Source organism: Miniopterus natalensis, chromosome 11 (assembly GCF_054644295.1).
Source record: "Miniopterus natalensis isolate mMinNat1 chromosome 11, mMinNat1.hap1, whole genome shotgun sequence".
NCBI lineage: Eukaryota > Metazoa > Chordata > Mammalia > Chiroptera > Miniopteridae > Miniopterus > Miniopterus natalensis.
Genome location: NC_142091.1, coordinates 21,374,238 through 21,397,886, shown reverse-complemented (window position 1 = coordinate 21,397,886; position 23,649 = coordinate 21,374,238). Strand labels below are relative to the sequence as shown.

At 35.7% G+C, this 23,649-nt stretch overlaps 1 protein-coding gene across 1 annotated transcript in view; it reads left to right on the top strand.

The window, feature by feature from the left end:
- The window catches only part of CNTN5 (contactin 5), a 964,763-nt gene that overhangs the window by 387,326 nt on the left and 553,788 nt on the right, over positions 1-23,649 (top strand). The window lies entirely within an intron of this gene.

Genomic DNA, 23,649 nt, shown 5'->3' with positions numbered 1-23,649 from the left:
TCTTTGCTGAGGCTGTGAGCCATGGGGCTATAAAGGCCCAGGTCCCATCGCTATAAGAATCAACCTTCTACATAAATTTGATTAAGTCACAATCCCACTAAAGTCCATTCAATGACCTCTCTCTGCTTACACAACAAATTCTAAAAAAGTCCAAGACACTCATTCATGATCTGGCCATAATCAAATCTTCTCATTTTTTTCTTTCACATTATGTTTCAGTGATACCAAACCATATGCAATTTCCTACTTTCTTTCATAATTTCGTATTTTTTTCTCCCTGTAATACTTGAATGACTTTCCCTCCTTTGCATTGTAAAGTGTTTCTCATCTTTCAAAGCCAACGATATTTAGCTGATGACACTCCTCCTTTCCGCATGCCACTCATGTACGTGGGCCTTACTTATATACTTGTCCTTATCACACTATATGCAAACATATTATTAAGTTGCTGTCTATGTTATGAGCCTTTGAAAACAAAATGCTTGTTTATTTTTGCATCCCTAATGCCTACCTAACATTTCTTAAGCATATATCTAGGAAGAATAGTTCATCAAAAGCAGAAGAGATGCAGAGCTAGACTCAACAAGTGTTGTTTTTCTTTTCTTTTTGAGTCATACTATTGACTGCCAGGGTTTAGTTTAGACAAGAACCGGCAGTCATTAATTTACAAAAAGGCCTGTATTCTCTGTAGACTAGATTTTTATGCCATAACCCTTTTTCTTTAAAACTGCAGTGAGACAAAGATAAAAAAAAAAAAAATTGTTATATTAGAATGAAAGAAATGACAACAAATTTCAAAAAAACTAAACAAGGCAATTGGTGTCCTTTTCAATACACAGAAACAAACAGAGGCAGCCAAAATGAGGAGACAGAGAAATATATCCATAATCACTCTAAATGTAAATGGCTTAAATGCTCCAATCAAAAGACAGAGGGTAACTGAATAAGAATACAAGACCCATATATATGCTGTCCATAGAAGACCCACCGCAGAACAAAAGACACACACAGACTAAAATAAAGGGATGGAAAAAGATATTTCATACAAATTGAAATGAAAAAAGTAAGTCTAGTAGCAATACTTCTAGCAGACAAAATAGACTTTAAAATAAAGGCTATAATAAGAGACAAAGAAGGACACTGCATAATGATATAGGGAGCAATCCAACCAGAGGATATTATCCTTGTAAACTTTTATGCACCCAGTATAGGAACACCTAAATATAGAGCAAGTCTTGATGGACATAAAGGGAGAGATAAAAGTAATACAGTCATAGTAGGGGATATTAAAACCCCATTGACATCAATGGATAGATCTTCCAGACAGAAAATCTAGGAAAGAGTGGCCTTAAATGACACACTAGATCATAATGATTTAGCTGATATCTTCAGAGCATTTCACCCCAAAGCAGCAAGTTTGTTTCCTAGTTTCATAGATGATCATTTAAATTGAAGCTTTAGTGACATCCTTATTTCTGATTTGGGATTTGAGTTTATATTTTTGTGTAGATACCTTTTTATATATTTTTTCATCTAGTTTGTTAAATTAAAATTAAATCTTCAGAACTGCTGATTAGTGAGAGACCATTAAAGCCTTCTGTGGTATTTGTGCAGATAAATCATGAAATAATACCTGCATCATTTAGGTATATTTATACCTGTAGATACTTCCCATAAAAATATAGTAAATCATAGAACTACTAAAATGCTTCCATTTTCTTATTGTAACTTTAGTCATTAAATTTCTATGATCAGATGGAGTTCAGAGCACATTAATTAGGCCTCCATAAAAACAAGTAAAAATTCTAAAGAAATAGTCTTATTTAAGGCATTTAGAGTATAGGACAAACATGAAAGGAATTTTAATTGATATGGGTCAGTTGTCATAGAAATTATTATAGAGACAGTATAATGTGTCATATTTTCTTATGTCATTGTCATTATTTATTATAAAAACTTACTTGATTTATCAAGGGGCCTTATGATTTTTTGCATCAGAAAGACCTTGTCTACCTATTAGCAAAATGTTATAAATATGATATCAGTTCGAAAAAGAAGTGAGAACACTGATCATGAATTAGAAAACGAAGGCCAAATGCGACTTTGTGGGTCAACTTTAAATTAAAAATAAAAATCTAAAGTTTGTTTAGGGAGATTTCCAAATGCTGTGGTACCATTAGAAGTTTTCCTTATCTTTTAAGTACCTACGAAGTACAATAATCACTATCACCAGGGGCTTTTAACGTACACATGAAAAAATAACTAAATATACAAGGCTGCAGTTGTGACAATGCATGGTTGAGATAAGTAGGATAGGAGTTTTGGGGAAGCAGAATTCACCTTCAGTTAGGATGAACTGGACCCATTTAAAGGATGGATAAACTTGCATGAAGTGACACAAATGGAGTGACAGAAGATATTCCAGAGAATATCTTGGCATCAGGAGAATTAGGGAAGGAGCTATAAGACACAAATGTTTGCAGGAATGCCAAGACCTGTCCGAGTGGAGTAGTGGGTCCACTTTAGGAGCCTGAAAGGAAAAATGTATTTTAAGAGTCAGGAGATGACTGAATGAAGTTTGTAGAGACTGGAGAATGAATATCTGATCAGAAACACAATGATTGCCTTAGTATTTTTTCCCCAGACTTATCCCCTAACTAGTATAGAAAGAGTGTGATTGCTAATTTGATTACTGTGAAAGGTACAAAAACACACACGAGAGAGAAAAAAAGAATGAATTTACCTTAATATTTTAAGGCAAGAATAGTCTTAAAAGACATTATACTTTTTTTTTTTTTTTAATAATTCTTTATTGATTTCAGAGAGAGGAAGGGAGAGGGAGGTCGAGCCCGCAAGTCAGGCACGTGCCCTGACCTGGAATCAAACCACGATCTCCTGGATCATAGGTCGACTCTCAACTGCTGAGCCACACCGGCGGGGCAAAAGACATTATACTTTTATGTTTTAATGTTTTTTTAATAAAAATAACATTTTTCCTTTGAGGTGAAAACTTATTTAAGCTTATTTGATTTGCAAGTAAAACAAAGATGCCTCCTTTTTTTTTTTTAAACAATGAATAGTGAGTGAGGCAGCATTAGAGCTTGTCAGTTTACTAATACTCAGTAGAGTCTCTGGTCCTGCTATGCCAATAACTTGATATAATAAGAAGAAAAAGAATACTTAGAAAGAAAGAAATGTGGTAAAGAATAACAGACATGATAGTGTGGTTTCCTTTCAAATGCTTCAAAATAGAGCTCTTCCCACTGGTTTACATATAAGACTGTGGGGACCAAGACCTGCTGGCCGCTGTGCGGTCTCCTTTGATACTTAGAGCTGCCTAAAATACCTCATCCAATTCATTAGATGACTTCATTTCAGAAATCATGCTTTTTACTGAAATCTGAAAGCAGAGAAGTGCGGAACTGGCTTCACAAAGAGACAAGTGGTTTATGCAAGATTAACTGAAAAGCAAGGCGGAGGTTGCTGGATTGCCTGTGGCTTCGGCAGCATGCAGGGATAGTTTGGGGCCACATCTCCCTAGACCAGGGCTCATCAAAAGTGAGAAGCTTTAGCAAATTTCTTCCAAGTCATTATCATTGATTCTTAGAGATACAATGATACTTTATTTAGGCAAACCAACGAACATGTATTCACCACCCACTGTGTACAAGGCAGGTTATCTTGTTTGGTGAAGTGTAAAACTGCGTTTGCTATTGTTTCTTCCCGACAGACACCTACATGTATATCACGGTTGCATCACTCCCATTCCCATTCCCATGTGAACTTGATTTGCATGAAGCTACAGCCTGTAACATGCATCCAACAGACAGAGAACACACTGCTGCTGCGATTTTTATTTCCAAGATCATGAAACTACTTTGGTGTTTTTTGTCACAGAGAGATACCTTTGCATCATGTCCAGAATTGGATCTGATTAAGCAAACAGGCAGTGTGCATTTGTAGTTAAGCATGTAGACAAAAACACAAAGTACCCGATTACCTATGTGCTCATTGTAAGCCTGTTAACTCCTGGAAAGTCTCCACAGCTCCACTGCCCTTTCACTAAGAGTAAAACCACCTGTCTCCCCTGGGAAGGTTGGTTTGCCTGAAATAGCTGATTGTTTGCTTTCGGGCCAAACGCCTCTCTTGCTGGCTGCTTTATGTATTGATTATACTTATCACTACTTTGCTTCAAGAATTATAATCTAACATTTAATTCAGCAGAGCTGATGCTCCTAATCTTTAGGGTTTCCTGGGGTGGCTTCTGACTGACCTGGCATTCCTTTCAAGAAACTCCCAGAGTATATGCACAAGGGATATGACTTGTATCCCTAGTTTAAGTATCCTTCCAATCCCTTTATGCAACAGCTGTCTTAAAATCCATTACATCATGCCTTTAAAATAGAAAAAATAAGTTTGGATTAGTTGCAATAAATTTAACAATACAAAAGAATGTAGTGTAAAACAATCTCAGGACTTCCAGCCTGAGCATGGCAGAGAGACATAGTAATTTCCCTCTTTTTTGTATGTATCGTATATAAGCAACAAGGTTAATAGGAAAAAGAAGAAAAAAAAAACCCCACAAAAACTAAACCCTTCCATTTTCACTGAAATTGAACAGCATTTATCATTCACAGACTGGCCTGCCAAGAACAGGTATGACTAAGGGAAGTGAACGGAACCACAGTACAATTTCCCAGGAAATGCCAATAAAAATACGCTTTCATGAAGGCATAATGCAGACTCAGAATTGGAAAAATCACACAATTTGCATCAAACAAGAGCTGCAGGATTTCGGGAGAGTGGGTAGGGATAAGCAGAAGCTGCCTAGGAGGAAGGTACAGCCCAAGGCACTGCTGGCAGGACTGGCACCAAAGCGGGCCCTCCTCGGGGGAAACGCCTCCCAGTACCTGGGCCAGGAAATCCAGCTCATGTTTTGATGGGCATTGCATAAGAAGAGGTTGAAAAGAATCAATATAAAAATACTAAAGAAAACCTTTGGTAGGATAAGGATTCCATGAAACAGAAAATTCAGAACAAACATTTTACCACAACCTAGCAAAGTTAACAAAACAGCCATTCGCTGAAAGAGCACAACTTTAAATGCAAGAACTCAGGAAAAAGATGGCAAGGCAATAATTGTCAAAATGAACTTGTTGGACTAGGTGTAGGGGACAAATTTTAAAACAATGACAAAGAAGGAAAATGTGGAAAAACCATAATGTTTATGGAATCTAGAATTAGAAAGGACAGTGAGAATAAAAACAGTAAAACAGGATAAGAAAATGTTAATCACATAAATAATATGCAAAGAGATTCAATATTTGCATAATTGGAGTTTTCTATAAAGTCAAAAACAAAATATTTAAATACATTTTAAAAATCATTAGAAGAGCATCAGACATTTAAAAAAGCATTTTTACATTCCCGTGTTTGTGTTTTTGGTATTTGTCGGACTTTATATATTTGTAGTGGGCCATGTAAATTTGAGCTACGGATACTAAGCCACATTTTAATGCTATTCCCTTCTCATTTGGTGCTACAGAAGAAGAATAAAAGTTGCCCTTTAAAATATGGTTGCCAAAATGTATTCTGAATCTCATTAGAGTCACATGGGAGATCCACTCTCAGGGATTCTGACTCCATTGGTCTGGCACAGGGCCTGGGCATGCGGATGTCCCAAAAGCTCCCCAGATGATCCTAGTGTACAGCTAGATTAAGAATCACTGATCTAGTGAAAGCTGAGGCTGGCTGAACTATGAAGTTGTAATAGAAATGAAATAGTCAGCAAATTAGAGATATTTTATAGGTGATGAGAAATATTACAAAATCTTTGTAAAAATACCATTCTCTCTCTCTCTTGCTCTCCCCTTCCCCGGTGCCCAACCTCTCTAGATTATGTTCAGTTTTCCTTTGGAATAAAAACCCTTCCAGATGTGATAGACAAAAATTAAACCTACTGAGCATAGCATGGATTTTAGAATTGTCTTTAATTTACTAAAATTGTGCTTCCTACTTAATAACTTCTTTCTTTTTTTTACAATTGAAAAGAACGAAAAAATCAGTTAGATGGAGTCTAATTAGGGCAGTTTTAGTATACTTGCATTGGTAGTTTTTCAGTTAGTGAACTTTTCAAAAATAGTAGTGTTGGCCAAATTCTAAGTGCAGTTATAGATCAGGTGGTTTGTGAGGACCAACGGAATGTGTGTGTGTGTGTGTGTGTGTACGCGCTCGTGTGCACAACAGAGTGAAGGACATTGAGGGAATCGAAATGAATTATTTTATCGATAAGAATTTAACTTGGGTAATTGTCTGTAATGTCTTTTAGCCTCTGAATCTAAGTATTTAACATTGGCATTTATTCAGGTAATGATTGCATTTATTAATTTATTTTCTGTATTTTAGGGATTTTTTTGAGTAGATACAATAGACTATCAACCTTCAAATCATAAGGAACTCTTTTTATTGGAATTGGTAACCAGTTATGGTTAGTCTTAAATACCAATATTCCTTTCAGCAAATATTTAGAAATTTAAAAACCTGTAATAATTAATATGCAAATATTACTTATCCCTTAACCGCTAAAAATACAGCTCCCTGTCTGGGAGATGTTAAGATGCGTAAGTTACGTTCTCTGCTCTCAGGAATCTTAAAATAAAGACAGACTGATAAATGAATGCAATTGGTAAAATATTAAATTTATAGAGTGGCACATAACTTAGAAAATATACTGATAACCAATACAATCTTTTTCTTCCTATCCTAAGGACATAAAGCAGAAAAATGCAGCAAGCAGGACCTCACAATTTAGGGAAACTTGCTCTCCCTCCCATGTGGAAGAGAGGAAACAAGTAGGGTACAACACTAATGGCTACTGTGTTCTAAGCTTTGGAATACTTGCTTTTTATACATGATATCGTTAATACCCATCAAAACTCTCTGGAGAAGATATTGTTATAAATTATGTTCTACAGATGAGAAAAATAAGACTGAAATATACATTGAACCACAAACATTTGCAAGGCATATATACAATTTTAAATTTTCTAGTAGTCACATGTTTTCAAAAGCAAGAAGAATCAAGGAAAATTAATTATAAAATATATAATAAATATATATAATCCAAAATATAATCATTTTAATGTTTAATATAAAAGCAAATTACTTCAATATTTGACATTTCTTTTTCATATGATCTCTGAAATCCAGTGTGTATTTTACACACTTACAGGATTGCAATAGTAACCACATTTCAAGGGCTCAATATCCCCACATGGCCAGCTCAGACCTAGAGATTTTTAAATAAGTTGTCCAAGGTTTGGTTACTAGAAGAGGGCAGAGCTGAAATCCAAACCTGGGTGGGCTAACCCCCATCACGAGCTCTCAGGTCCTAGCCTGTGCTTCTTAGGAAGATACGATCTTAGATCCACAAATCTAATTCGAGATGGTCTTATTTATACAGATTTTTCAAAACCGATCAAAGAATGATACACATCCATGTTCACACAAGGAAAGACATGGTCTGAAAGAGGTTAAACAAAATCCTGAAGGATCCACAATTAGAGAACACAGTCGATACTGAACCCACAAATGTCCACTTTCAAATCTCATATTTCAACTATGTCACAACCAGAATTAACTAGGGTCACTGAAGAAGGAATTCCAAGCCAGTCAGGCTCCCACTGGATATAAAAGGTAATAATCGGAAACAAAGCAGGATGCTCTTATGATCAAGCAGCCGTCTGTTATTTGTTTAAACTGTCTATGCCTTTTCAATCTCTTTGAACGTAAAGCGTGATCACTACTCCTGCCACCAACCTCACTGCAACAAAACATTCAATTAATAGCTTCTTGCCCATAGGGTTCATGTTCTCCTAGGTTTTCTATTGGCGGGCAGCTATCAGAGGTGTGTCACTAAGCATCTAAGAAGCATGCCCAGTATTTAGATTACACGCGTGTGCTAGGAATGCATTACCCCGTGGGCGCTGCTGCTGTAATGACACGGCCCTCTGGGAAACACCAGAGGTAGGCCCAGGCCACAGGGGAGGGCAAGATACCTGAGCGCTTTATCATTAATGGTCTAGAAAATTTCATGTTATGGTGTCTTGGGTTTTAAATTAAATGTCAAATGTAATTTGCCACTGAAAATGTGAAGTGTGGAACTGCCCTTAGAGATTCTGAGAACTCGGTTCCCTAATTGGTGGCTGCCTAATACGGAGCAGAAACAGTTAGAGATCATTATTTGGTGGATTGTCACACCAGTCTGCCCTGGTAATGTGCGGATTTCTTCCCCCTTCACTTTTTGAATCTGTTGTAAACTCTTGAGACAGTATTTAAATGTGCGGAGTTCAATGTGATATTAAATCCAATGGACGTGATAAATGTTTCCCTTTGGGATCATGCCACCATTTATGTCCTGATCTCACTGACATTAAGCCTCTAACGTCAGGAAATTTGTGAAAGAGATAGAAGCAGCACATATTCCATGGGTAGTAGTTTTTTTTATTTATATGTTTCCCCTGCTGACGAGGGTCTGTATTAATAATAGGCCAAAAGATAGGATTTCTAATCCACTTTAATGTGTGATCATTATATCTCTCTAAACTATCTGGACATTAGTGCTAATTATGAGGTTGGCTTAAGTCTAAAAATGCAGGCTTAAATACGAAGACATCATTTTTACTTCTGGTTTTAATTAGAAACCTCAAAAACATGTACAATTAAATATGCCCATAAAAATAATAGATGTATTCCTATAATACTCGTCAATTTATAGCACTATTAACATCATTCAGTGTGGCAGTTTTAAGAATGCATTGGAGTAATTCAAGTGGAAAATGGCTGGGAACAAACTCCACAGCATTCAACCACCGGGACTGCTTTAGAACAGTGAGCGCCACTCTGTGTCCCCCAGCAGCAGCTCTTCTGCTTTACAGTCACGTCGTCAAGTGAGCCACTCGCCTATGTGGTTGTACCCTTGTTTCTAAGAACAATCACTCCTGTTCTGAAAGTATACCACTTCAGAATAAAACTAATTTAACTTCAGAAATTTCTAATTGCAAGCATAATTTACAAAGGGAATATTAATGTGGCCAAATTTTCTTATTGCCAAGGGAGTGATTTATTTTACTTTCAGAAATACACTGTTTGGCAAGCCTCCTGTTCCGTAGAGCAGGTAGACACAGTTTCACTTGAAAGAATGCTTTTGGGACATCGTGTGGGCCATGGGGCAGTAAGCAGCAAGCTTCACTGATGGGTGTCAGGACGTGGTGCGCAGCCAGCAACTGCTCTCCTCTTGTTTCACCCTCAGCTAGGCGTCAGTCTCTTCTTTTCCCTTTAACCCCAACCTTTTGAATGTAATAAATACAGATCTCATAGGTGCTTTACCTCCAAAACATTGTCACATACATACTTTTAGTTCATTCTGTCAGCAGCCTTATGAAGTAGTGTTATAATGCCACTTTAGAGCTGAAACATGTCATAACTTGCCCAGCACCACAGTACCTGCAGTGAAAGAACATTATGATATATACTAGTTTTATTCATATATAACTTGAGCTTCATATTAGGTCTGGTCTAAATGATCATATATTCTGACCTGATAAGTTTGAAATTAAGTTTTATTGCAATGTTCTAGTTCATTGCAAAGTGAAACAATTTTATGTTGCTAGTTAAGATGTAAATTATTGTGAGACTGCTTATGGCATATCTTTCATTTACATATGAGGAAACGAAGTGTCAGAGTGGTTAAAAGTTTTAAACAATTTCACACAACTGAGATTTACAACTCATGTCTCTTCTTTCAAAATCTTATGTTCTTTCCATATTGCAAATGCCTCCCATGCTATAGTTACTTTAGCAAAAGTATTAAAAACTTTCTAAACTTTTATAGGAAATGTGTATAACCCTAAAGTTTGTACCACAGATTTCTATCATTTATCTCACAGCCTCACTGTTCTAATCAGTAATTAAGCATATTAATTTATAAGTATGATTCAATAATCTCATTTTTGTAATACAGTTGAAATTTTAGGTGTTTTTTTCTTTTGTAAAAGTGTCTAAACAACTGCACACAGTATATTCAAAGCTGGAGAATTTGCTTTGGTTACAGATACTTCATTTTTTTTCATTCATCTGAGAAAAAGTGAACCTGTTCCATAAGCATTCTTCCCCTTGTCACGTTTTGCCCTTGAAAGAAGTGGCTTGCTGTGGTGGATGTCAAGGAAAACAAATTACAAAGAAGATGTTTGTAGAGTAGGAAGCTTCTGAATTGGGCAAATTGAAATGAGCAGTCACAGCACAGAGGAATGCCCAAGAACTAAGGTTGATTAAACATGTGCTGAGTTTTTAAGACACAAATTAAGGAAATACAATGCATGTTTTACCATCACAATGTCATACATGCTTGATATTAGGATTTTGTTTTTGTTTGCTTTGTTGATAATTTGTCGATAAATCCACCACAAGTGATCTTTTCTTAAGTGCCTAACTATGCCAGACACTTTTCTGGGTGCTTCAGAAACAAGTATAGACATGATATGGCTTATACCTTCAAAGTGTTCACAAGTTTAGACCAGAAGACAAACTCATAGTTGCTATGCTGTTATAGGTGAGAACCGGGATATAAACAAAGTATTTCAAAAGGAAAATAAAGGGTTAGATTAATGTGGAGGTCAAGAAAAAACTTTGAAAGACACAAAACCTGAAAAACAGAAAAAAAATCATCAACCTAAGGGGATCTAAAGGAATTTCAGTCATGGGAAAAAGCATGGACAAAGAAGAAGCATAATAAGCTTGGAAAGGGCAAGTAATGCTTAATGACTATAAGTGACCTCAGCATGGAGGCTGTTCCCTCTTGCTCACTATTAAATCAACACTGCCTAACACAGAACCCAATATATGACACACGCTCAGGTACTCAGTGAGGTATGGATGGAAGTTTAGGGTCTGTATGGGAGATATATAAGTTTGACCAAGAACACATAATAATCTCAAATATGGTTGCAGCGAAAAGAAGCCCAAAGAACATGAAATAAACATTAATAAAAAGGGAGGAATAGAATAATTCACTTATAGTTGAGGATTTCAACATTTTACTCTCAACAGAGATACAGAAGAATTGAACAACATGATCAGCAAACACAACCTAATGGACATTTTTAGAACACTAACCAACAGCAGAATATATATCCTTTTCAACTGCTCATGAAACATTCAAGACAGACAATGTCATGGGCCATAAAACCTTCCCCAAATTCAAATAATTTAAATAATACAGAGTATCTTGTCTGATGATAATAGAGTTAAACTAGAAATCAGTACCAACATAAAAATCTTTAAACACTTGGATATTGATCAACACACTTCTAAATAATCCATATGTCAAAGAAGTCTAAAGAAGATAAAAAATACATAAATGCAGTGCTGAGAGGGAAATTTATGCCAATGAATACTTATATTAGAAAACTGAAAAAGTCTCAAGAATCTAGAAAAATAAGAGAAAATTGTACCTAAAACAAATGGACAGCAATAATAAAAATAAGAAAATAAATCAATAAAACTAAATATAGGATTACAATAGAAATACATCAGTTAAAAAAAAGCTCATTCTTAAATAGATAAATAAAATTGATAAATTGCCAGCAAGACTGACAAAGATAAAAAGAGGACAGCACAAATCAGTAATATCAAGAATAAAATAGCAGATATCATAATAGATCCAGTGGCAATTGAAGATTAATAAGAAAATACTATGAATAACTTTACACTTATAAATTAGGCAACATGATAAAATTTCTCAGAAACTACCAAAACACAACCCAGATGACACAGACAACTGGAATAGTCATACAACTATTAAAGACATTGAATTTATAATTAAAAATCTTTCCCAATATAAACCTTCAGGTTAAGAATGTTGCACTGTAAAGTTTTACCAAATATTTAAAGAATTAACACTCACTTTACACAATCTTTTCCAGAAAATGGTAAAGAAGGGAAAACTTCCCAACTTATTACATGAGGTCAATATTGCCTGATACCAGATCAGGCAAAATAAATTAATTATTTAAAAAAGACCAAGACCAATGTCTTTCATACAAATACAAAACTGCTCAATAAAATATTAGCAAGTTGAACTGAACAATATATGAAAACGTAACATAATTCCTATCACAATCCCTGCAAGGTTTTTGGTAGACATAGACAAGCTTGCTCCAAAACTTACATGGAAAGTCATAGGAGCTAGAGTAGCTGAAACAACTTTGTAAAAGAATATAGTGAGAATAATCGCTCTTCCCAGCAGTAAGGCTTAATATGTAACTACAGTATTCAAGACATTCTGGTATTGGCAGAGCGATAGACACAGAGCTCAAAGGAGCAAAAACAGAGTATAGAAATAGACCCACAAAAGTATGTCCAACTGATTTTTGACAAAGGTACAAAAGCAACTGAATGAAGAAAAATAACCTTTCTAACAAATGATGCTGGAGCGATTGGAAAACCTATGGGTCTTAGACCTAGGCGAAGAGTCCTTAGACTTGACACCAGAAGTCCAATAAAAAAAAGAAAACATTTATAAATTAGATTTCATCAACATGGCTTTGTCTGTAAAAGACCTTGTTAACGGATGCAAAGACAAGTTACATATGGAGAAAAATATTTGCAGACCATTATCTGATAAAAGACCTGTATCTAGCACATATAAAAAACCCAGCAGTAAAAATACCAACAAAACAATTAGAAAGTGAGTAAAATATGCAAAAGGACATTTCACAGAAGAAGATATACAGCTGGAAAATAAACATATAAAAAGATGTTTGACATCATTAACCATTAAAGAAATGTAAATTAAAACCACCATGAGATCCCTACACAACAATCAGAATGGCTAAAATAAAAAATTAAAACACCATAAGTTGGTAAGGACGCAGGAAAACGAATCACTCACCATTTTTGGAGAAAATATAAAATGGTATGACATTCTAGAAAGTTAGTTTGGTAGGTTTTTGTTTTTCTTTTTTAAACTAAAAATGGATTTACCAGATCACTCAGCAATTGTCCTCTTACGCATTTGTCCCAGAAAAATTAAAAGGCTATGCTTACTTAAACCTGTGCAGAAATGTTGATGGCAGCTTTATTTGTAATACTCAAACACCTGGAACAACCCAAATGTTCTTCAATAGAGGAATGGTCAAACAAATTATAATAAATCCATACCATGGATTACAACTCAGCAATGATAAGGAATACCCGCAACACCTTTGACGAACTGTAAGAGGTGTGCTGAGTGATAAGTCCATCTCAGACGGTCCATGATTCTATTTACATAACACTCTTGAAATAATGTAATTATAAATGTGGGGGGGAAATGCAGTCATTCCCCACTTAGTGACTCGGATACCTTCTGAGAAATGTGCTCTTAGGTGATTTCATCACTGTGCGAAGATCGTAAAGTTGCTTAAATGAACCTAGATGATGGAGCTTACTACACAGCTAGTCTATATTGTATAGCACAGTGCTCCCAGGCTACAGGCCTGTGCAGGATGTTACTGTACAAAACAACACAAAACTAAATCAAGCACAAGAGAAGATGCAATCACGAGATGAGGTGGCCCATGATGTGTGAGGCTACTGCCCGAATTACACAGCATACTGCTTTACAGCAAACTTTTATTTATAAGCAGAAAGAGTACACTTTAAGACAGTGATAAAAATTATAATATAGTAAATACATAAACCAATAACATAGTTGTTTATTATCATTATCAAGTATTATGTAGTATAACTGTTTTCAACCGGAGTGCCACAAGATTTTTAAAACGTGCAATACCTGACTATTTAGATAGTCAAATAAAAAAAATGACAACAGCCAACACAACAGCTGCCTGCTGTGAATGAATCAAAATTATACCTATTATTTTGTCAGATCGGTAAAACATATATATTTTTGGTGTCCCAAAGAATTGTAGTAGTTTCTGTGTGCCATGAGATGAAGGAGATTGAAAATTGCTGATGTAGTGTAAATAATTGTATGTGCTGAACTTGTACACAACAGGCAGTGCAGTAGGTTTTTTTCTTTACACCAGCATCCCCACAGACACGTGAGTAATGCATTTCTTTACAACATTAGGTCAGCTCCAAGGTCACTACAGGATAATTTTTCAGCTCCTTTATAACCTTATGGAACCACCATTGCATATACTGTCCACCGCTGACCAAAACATCATCATGTGGTGCATGACTCTAGTGGTTTCAGGGGATTAGGGTTCAAAGGGGGTGGTGGGGAGGCTGCAAAGGGCATCATGAGGAAGCCTTGTGGTGATGGGCCAGCTCTGCCTCTTCATTGGGGTAGTAGTTACATGAAGCTACACTTGTGATAAAACTGCATAGAATTAAACACACACACACGCACAGATACACACACACATAAATGAGTGCATGTAAAGTAATAACATCTGAATAAATTATTTGTACATCAATACCAAGTTCATGGTGGTTATACTGTTCTTTAGTTGTGTAAGATGCTAACATTGGGGAAGAAAGGTAAGAGTTGCATAGGACCTTCATTTACTTTTTTTCAACTACTACCTCCCTATGAATCTAGAGGTACTTCAAAATAGTGTAGAAAATTAATTTGTAATATATAATTTGCTACTTACTTTAAGTTATGAAATAGGATAGTCTTCCTGATTTTTCCCTTCCCCGATTTCTTGACTTCACTTATGTGAAAATCAACTTAAGGATGTCTTCCTCAAGCAATAAAGTGGTATTTTGTTGGCCAGTCAAAATATATAAATTATTATTAAACTTTAGTGTGAAAAAGATCTTGATTTGATGCATTTTAAGGATGTGGAATAGCCTAGAGTAGCTACAACTGTCTTAAATACTAACTATGACAAGCAACTTAATGCTATGGACAAGTTATCATTACACTTCCCCATTCTCTCAGTTTATCAGATTATGATAGGCCAATTTTAGTCATTTTACCAAAACTGAAGTTATGCTGGGCCCTTGGGATACCTGTCAGAGTGCTGTCCTAGATGGGCTCTGAATCTTGTAGTCCTGGCAGTTTCTAGTCACTTAAAAAAAATTCTTCCTGAATTATTTGGTGGTGAGGAGTACAATTAATTGAATATGTTTCTTGTCTTTCATAATTTACCATATTTGCAACTCTGTGACTAAAATTTAAGAATTTTCTAAGTTTTTTAACTGAATTAAGGGAAACAATGTGGGGAAATATAATGCTCATTTGGGGTTTTTAGACTTTTATCTGTGAGGCTTCAGGACTTAATGAAATCAGGTAACGTTGCTGAGCATCAGGAAAGGCCGGTGCTGCCATGATGCAGACTGAAGGCGCTGAGGCAGAGAGGCGGCTTATCAGGAACTTGGCTTTGCCCAGAATTTAGTTTTTTTCACCTTCTTTACTAGTCCCTGCTGACTTGATCACATTGCTTGTCTGTAGTTACTCTGTGAAGAAAATCAATAGTTGTCATTTGTATTAAAATTTAAAGTATAAAAAGATACAGTTCACACTCCTGTAGTCTCTCTTTTTCATTCATCCAGATTTCTTTACAAATCCTTTGTCAACAACCCAGAAGACCACACGTACAGATTCTTGTCATATTGCTAGCAAAATTCCACCAGGGGAGCTGCCTAATATTTCATAACAATACTCTGCATTTATATCAGGCATGTTCCCAAGTTTTTGTTTGTTTGATTGATTTTGTGTTTTGTTTTTGTTTGTGTCATTTAGCAGCCCTATTTTCCTTGTCTTTAGAGAGTATCAATTTTTCAGGCAAAAGGCTTTAATATGGAAATGCAGAACAAAGATGCACATGATTCCTGAGGGGATTGCTATTAGCTGTTTCAAACATTGCCTTGGATTTATCTACAATTCCCAGTTTAACCATGCGCCTATAACAAAACATTGTTTAAGTACAGTTTAGCCCTGTGATGTCAACTGCCAGATGAAGGCAATGATTCCAAATGCCCCGTTTCTGAGGACACACAGGTTAAATTCTAAGTAAATCATTAAAACCCATTTTAACCAAGACTAAGTGAGCACAATTATTGCTATTTTATAAAGCTCTCTTCAAAAGATTCTTTTCCCTATGTTTAAATAATAAATTAAAAGAAATTAAATATCAGTATAAATATGGGTCCACCTCTCTTGCTACAGACCATGACTCTAAAGCCTTACTCATATCACGTTATACAAAGGAAATCTTTGGAGCTAGAGATCCTTTGGGGTTCCTCAGTATCTTCCCGCATTGTTCTTTCTGTCAAGCCATCGAACATCTCTTAGAGGCTAACTTTAATTCATCAGAAAAGACCTTTTATGCATCTTAAATCTTTACCAGCCTTGCGCTGTTCGGTAATGAAGACAACATACATGGGAAATTATACATTTAAAGCTCTTTAACCACAGCTTAATTACCTTACTTGCTCACGTGGAATCCTGGACACATGCTCTCACTGGTTTGTTTCCAGAATGCAGTAACCCGGGTCTCCTTTTTCAATATTCATACACTCCCCCTTCCCGGAGGCCCTCTTATTGCAAGAAGCCAGGCTTCAGGTCATAAGTCATTCCATTCATTTTCAGAAGAACTGCTGCTCAAACATTTAGAAATGTGTTCTCTTAAATTCTCTAACAACTCTGAGTTTCGAATACATTTTCTCATCAGTGGACAATGTAAATGGCATCTATTATGTAGCTCTCTAGAGCAGGGATTAGAAAATGGGAGTGTGAGTCCTGATGCTGACATGAATTATGTGAAGTACTAGGCAAGTCCCATCACTGTTTCACATCCGCTTGTCCAATCTGGAAAAATGGAGTGTCATGTGTTCCTGTGTACTTTATATGGCAAAATTAGATATTATTGGGAAGTATATGAGAAGTTTAGAAATTGACTTAGGTTATAAAAATAGTGTATTTTTATTATGACAACGTTTATAATAAAATTCAAATCTCTTTTTCAGGCTTGTGAATTGTGATTTGCAGACTTGATTTCCTACTTCTTTCTCCTGGGCATTAGTATCCAGCCATGTCGGCCTTCTCTCTGCAGCCCGGATGCCCCAAATCCATTCTTAAATTAAGACTGCACTTGCCCTTAATAAAGCAACTTAATAATTTGTTACAAGGAATTTTATGGTGAGGGGTGTGAGTGTCAGCATTTCTGGAAGATATGCAACCCTAATTAGGTTTGCAAATGAAAAGTTATTTTAACTAACTGGACTCCCCAATGTCTGAGGTGGTCTAGTGAAAGGTGTAACAGGATGCATAGCTTGCATCAAACTGTGGAGACCATCTAATATTATACTAAGCAATTTAGATTTCTTCTTTACAGGACATGTGAAAAGTTGTGTGGGTTCTAAATTCTGTTTAAAAGAGTTATAAATACGTAATCGCTCTTCATTACCAAACAGCTGTGCGTTCTGAGAAAATTTACTTAACCTTTAAATATCTCAGATTCGTCATCTTTAAAATGAGAATAATAGATTTTTCTCATAGAGCTGTAGGTATTAAGTGAGTTCCCAAAGGTAAAGCCCTTAGAACACTTCCAGGAATATAGGAAGATAGTGCACACACCAGTTAGCTTCTGCTATGTTCCCTTTATTCACGTCAGAACTCCCCCCGCAATTATTTTTCCTTCTATCTGATGACTACCATGTATTATTTTTTCAATGATTTACTGTTGACAAACTCAGTTTTCTCCCAGCTTTATTACGATATAATTGACCACTCAGTTTTTGATTGAGTGGAAAGAACTTTATTTAATTGTCGACCTTTATTTTTTTCTCTGTTTAGATTTATAGATTGACAGTCACTTCTTACCAGCACATTATTCCAGTCTTTTTGGATCCCATCACTGCTATCATTTAAGTCGTCTGAGATCCTGATTTTTCCTACTTTTATAATTAATACGTCTTTTTCTCTCTGGCTGTTTTTTATTTTTTATTTTTGGTGTTCAGCATTTTCAGTATGATTTGCCTAGGTGCTCAACCTTCTTGGATTTTTTTCAGGCCTTCCTGACTCTTAAAATTGTTCAACTTCATCAGTTCTGGAAAATTTTAGCAATTATCTCTTCACCTATCACTTCATCCCATTCTCTTTCTCTTTCTGGAAATCTGGTTAGATATATAAGACATTCAAACTGTATCCTTTATTTTGTTTATCTCCCTTTCATATTTTATACCCATTTTTCTTTCTGGGCTGCATTCTAGATAATTTCTTCATCTCTGATTCTTATTTTTCATACTGCTAATTCCTTTATGTTTAAAAACAGACCGTATACATTTGCTTTATAATCTGTGTCTGAAAAGTCAAATGCCTGATGTCTGCAACATCTAATTCTGACTTTTACTGTTTCTGTTGACTCTCACTCATAAGGATGTGTTTTTCTGTGTATTTTGCGAATATCGACTATGATTTTTTTTACAATGAGATTTTGTTTTTTCTTTCCATCCATTTTTATGATTTAAGACTGAAAATTTCCTTTAATTATTCTCTGGGTAGTGTATCCCTCTGGAGAGATATTTATAGCTCATATTTTTAGCTCATCCCAACTATGGTTTTTAAGTACTTTGGCATCCTAGTATACAGTGGTGGGCAAAAGTAGGCTTACAGCCTACTTTTAATATAAATGAATAATATAAGAATTAATAAGTAATAATATAAGAATAAACTCTATGTTTTGCTGACTCACAACTGTAGACTTACTTTTGGCCACCCCTATATGGAAGTTTTTTATTTGAATGCCTACCTTATGTGGGCCTGAGGCTTTGTGTATGGCCCCACACGCTCAGACAAGCCATGAACACCAGCCTAAAGTTGATTGGGATTTGGTAGGTGGCCTACAGTGTAAGTTAGCTTCATTTCTCAGCTTGCTGCTTTTATTTAGTTTTGATCTGCAATACATTTTTATTCTTTTTCAGTTAGTTCATTGCAGCATTTAAAAATATTTTATAATATAATTTGTACTGTTGTTATTTTTAATTATTTAAAGAACTAAATTTTGCCATGGCATCTAGTTCTGATATTACCAGAGGGGGAAATTTTCTGTCACCTGGCCATGGCTGGTACTCAGTTTCCCAGTACAAGTCCTGTCAGAATTTACATGGAGGCTGGCATCAGGCTCGACGAGCCACTGTCCTGTCTCCACCCTTTCCTCAAGTCAGTCACCAGGTGATGGGAATCATGGAGCATTTCTGTCACCACATCCCTAGAGCCGTTGTGTGTGTGTGTGTGTGTGTGTGTGTGTGTGTGTGTGTTTTCTGGTTCCTGCCTTTATTAAATGCACTATGTAGTATTAAATAATCTTGTGTTTTAAAAAAATTACAAACTTGACTTGAAGTCTCTAAAGACTAGTGCTTCTCTTTCTTGAATCCTTACCGTAAAACTTTTCTTCAGGGCAGGTTCTGTGAAGGTCAAAGAAGTTCTTAGTTTAAAAAAGATGCGAAGGATAGACCAGAACTATGCTTAGTTACACTGTCAAAACCCAGGTTAAAAAATAGCTCCCAGACACGTAAACACTCTGAGCTCAGATTTCCATCCACACCTTCTAGTCCTTCGTCTGGGACACAGACGTACTTTGTTTATTGTGATTCACAATCTCCTGACTCACTCTGGTTGTGTCTGAGAGCGGGATCCTGTCTACCCAGCTCCTGGCCTGGCGACCGCAGCGTGACAAGGCCATCGCGCACTCTTTGTTTTTCTGCTCGATCTGCTGTTGCGTTTTGTTCTGTCTTTTGGCCCAGGTGCGCTGGGTAGGAAACTCCAAGGACATGTAGAAAACAGTGTCTCAAAAGGGCTTTTTCACTGGTCCTCTCCGTGAGCTCCCCAGGCCTTACTCAGCCTGCAAAGGGCATTTATTCCATGGAAAGCGCCCCTCTTAGCAAAGAGGTGAGACCGAGAGTAAGAACCCAGGGAAAGAGACATCGGGTCTCTTTATTCTTTTCAACAAGACTTATATACAAGTCCCTCATGCTGTGGCCCTGTCACACACTAACCAAAGTAGAAACGCTTTTCCTCAGCCTCCCCTGTTCCTATTTGCCAAGTAACTGGCCTCCTTTATCATCTCCGTCTATTTATGGAGGGTGTACAGGTTGATGTAATTAAGTAATTCAAATACACACTATGCAGATAAATGGCATTTGAGTGCACCAAGAATGAGAGCATTAGCTGTGTTAAAAAAATAACAGATTTAAAGAAATCCCAAAAGCTAATAATCTTGGACAAATGCAATAAAATGAATGATGTAGGAAATGCTATTATATTAAATGTGTGTGAGAAACTGTATACAAATAATGAAAACCTTCCAGGATGCTGTCATCAGACCTCTTCACATGTTTCCACACCACTTTAAAGAAAATGAAAATTGTGTATGATACATCACAGGCAGGATATATGTAGAAAAGGACTCATGATTTTTAAAAAAAAAGAAAGGATTTTTTCCACCAGAATATTTATGATCAGATTTTTAAAAAAAATATCATTCTTATATAACATTGGACAAATAATGTAGAGTTATTATATTAGTTAAATCACAGCACTTAAGTTTTGAGTGTATTAATTTTAAGTTATTTTTTATTCACTCAGTACCAGCCTCAATTGTAGCAAATAAAAGAGCTTCTAGAGACTGTAGACATTGCTGTGAAGTTCTTCTGTAAGAGATGATGTTGCTTAAAGATCTATATTATTTTTACCTCTGTCTGGCTTTTACTAGCTATATGATCTGGGAAAGTTATCTTCCAAAATAAGAGATGTCAAGTTAGTTAATAGAGATTGTGTAGGTAAAGTGCATAGCACATAGAATAACATGAATGGTAGCTGTTGCTAGTATGGAACATTTAAGGAATAGTGATTTGTTTTTCTTGTATTATCTTGTGCCAAATAAATTACATACAGGAGGCTCCAGTTTACTTGATAATTATTATTCAAAAACATTAATTTAATACCTACTGAAAACAAGCAGGGTCTGTTCTGGATGCTGAGTCTACAAAGGTGAAGAAGACATACATCTTCCTTTTATGGATATTGTATTCTAGTAACAGAAAAAGGTAAATAAAAAGTAAAAAAAAATTTTTTTAATGTGTAATAATGCAAGGACAATGCAGTAAAAACCAGTGACAGGGCTGACAGGAGTGGTTGGTTGGCTTGCTGTTTTAAGGAGAATGGTCTTGAAGACTTGAGGAGCAGCCTTAAATGATTTAAAGCCATGCAGTAGGGTAAAAACTGTTGGTCAAGGAGTCCAGGCAAAGGCAACAATGAGACAATGAGGGCTTGACATATTTGATGAGCGACAAGAAAATCAGTGTAGTGGGACTGGAGTAGAGAATGCTAGAAGACAAAATCAGAAAGCAAGGAGGGGACCAGATTATGTACGGTCTTGTAAACTACATCAGGAATTTGGACAGTACTTAAAAAATAAACCACTGAAACAGGGAAATAATGTAGCCTGATTTATTACTTTAAAATATCATCCTAACTGCTGTGTGATAGCCTACATGGGGCCAAATTATAGGAAATCGTTTCTACTGAACTGGAGAGAGATCAGCAGGCAATAAAATAATTTTTTTTCTCTACCTCTCAATTTCTCTCTCCCCACACTCACATACTGACATCATTAACAAGGAAGCAGTTTTCTAGATGCACCTTTAAAAAAAAATAACTAATTTGTATTCAGGTAGGAACATGCTATCACTTGATTTACTTTATATAGCATATGTCTAGTAATCCTATTTCGGACTCTGACAAAGCTGTTTTTTAAGTACTTGTCTATGCAATCAACTGCACAATATGTCTATTATTTCTAATTTTTGGCTTAATACTACAGCAATGATCTATTTATTTTACTTTACTTGTGAATACTTGTAATAATTCAGGGAAAATGCACAGTGATATGATGTCATTTCATGTATTTTTCTTTGACTATCACAGGTGATAATGGATAGTCTAAACATTGAAATAAGATCTTTTAAAAGTGGGACATTTTTAAATGTATTTGATTAGTAGTTTCCAAGTTAGTATTTAAAGCTTTGCAATCTCTTGATGAGCAACAGTTTAATGTATAACTGTTAGTCTCTGTTAAGATATACATCCTGATATGCTTTAACAACATTTATTAAGTATAATTTAAACTGGCATGTGGTAGAAGCTTACTCTATGTGTGATTAATTACATCATTTTACTACTTTGATACAGGGATTTTATTAAGATCATAGAATAATTCTGTTTTCAATAGAGGCATATAAAAACTTACGTATTTTAGAAATTAAAAATTATTTTATTTACTTTTTACTTTACTTTGAGAAGGAGATTGAGAGAGAGAAGATGAGAAGAAGGAAAACAAAAAGGAAGAATGTAATTTAAATATCTTTGAAAGAATGGCTTTTTAAAAAGTATAACATTTTTGTTAAGCCCCAAGGACCAATCACTGATGCTAGAAAATGAACACATACACACACACATACACCGCTCACGGACACATGTAGGCTTCTTTCTATTTGAAGAGGTTTTAACATAAAATGGATCATTTTAGTAATCAATTTCAGTGTACTATTTTTATTTGAGGGTTTTAAAATGTGCTGGGATATATTCATAAGGATTATTTTATAATGGCATGTTGATCACATGAATGCTGAGCCTAAATACTCTCTATGAACCCCCACTGAAGGAGCCCCCTTTATCCGAGCCGCTCACTGTCCTCTCTCTGCGTTAATTTCTTCATAGTATGGATCACTCTGTTAACTTATTTATTCTTGTGCTCATTGTTTGTTTCTCTGCACTGTCCCATTCAAAACTAAGATATTAGTCTAAGCTCAGTGTCTTCTTGACACTTCACTAACGATCCTTCTGTACCACTCCTGGCTCCTGCCATCCTCACGTATAGATCCCTCTTTTGTTGGCTCTGTGTCTATATTACACTTACAGTGTCCGCTTATTTGGCTCATAGCCTGTGGTTACCTCCTGTGAGTGTGTGTACGTGTATGTGTGTGTGCGTGCAAGCATATGTTCTCTTTGGCATTCTCAGGGTACAGCACATAGGTGCTCTGAAAATATTTGCATTTGTTGATGAAGAGCGTTTAAGACCACAGAGGACATTGTAAATAAAGAGGGAAGTATCAGTTTGAGGAACAGGGATGAGCAGAAGCTCATCTAAACGAGTTAAGCAAAACTGTGTTAACTTCTCAGAATTCAGTCTGAGAAAGACCAATTTCATTGTGGGTTGAAAATCCACCAATTCATGAATCATAAGTGCAGCTCTAGCAACTTTAAGTCTCTCTAATTGTTGTGTGAAGTGCTGATATTCTTCATTTCTGGTAAAAAATCAGTGCATAAAAATAGAAATGTTTTAAACTGTAAAAAATTAGTGATAAAGCATTTATTTCTGATTTACTTGGAAGAAAAAAGATAATAAAAAATATCTTTGTTAAAGGGGTGGCTATGATTCAACCATTATTAACTCATTACCTTTCTTTTCCATTACTGATCCCTAGCCATGTAATTAAAATAAATTACCAAGTCTTATATTTAAAAATATAAATAAAGTGGAATTAAGATTATTCTGGTAGAAGACTCACTAATAAAATATTTCCCTCTTTGGGTATAACTGTAGTAAATTATGACTTAGCTAGGGCGGGGGTTGC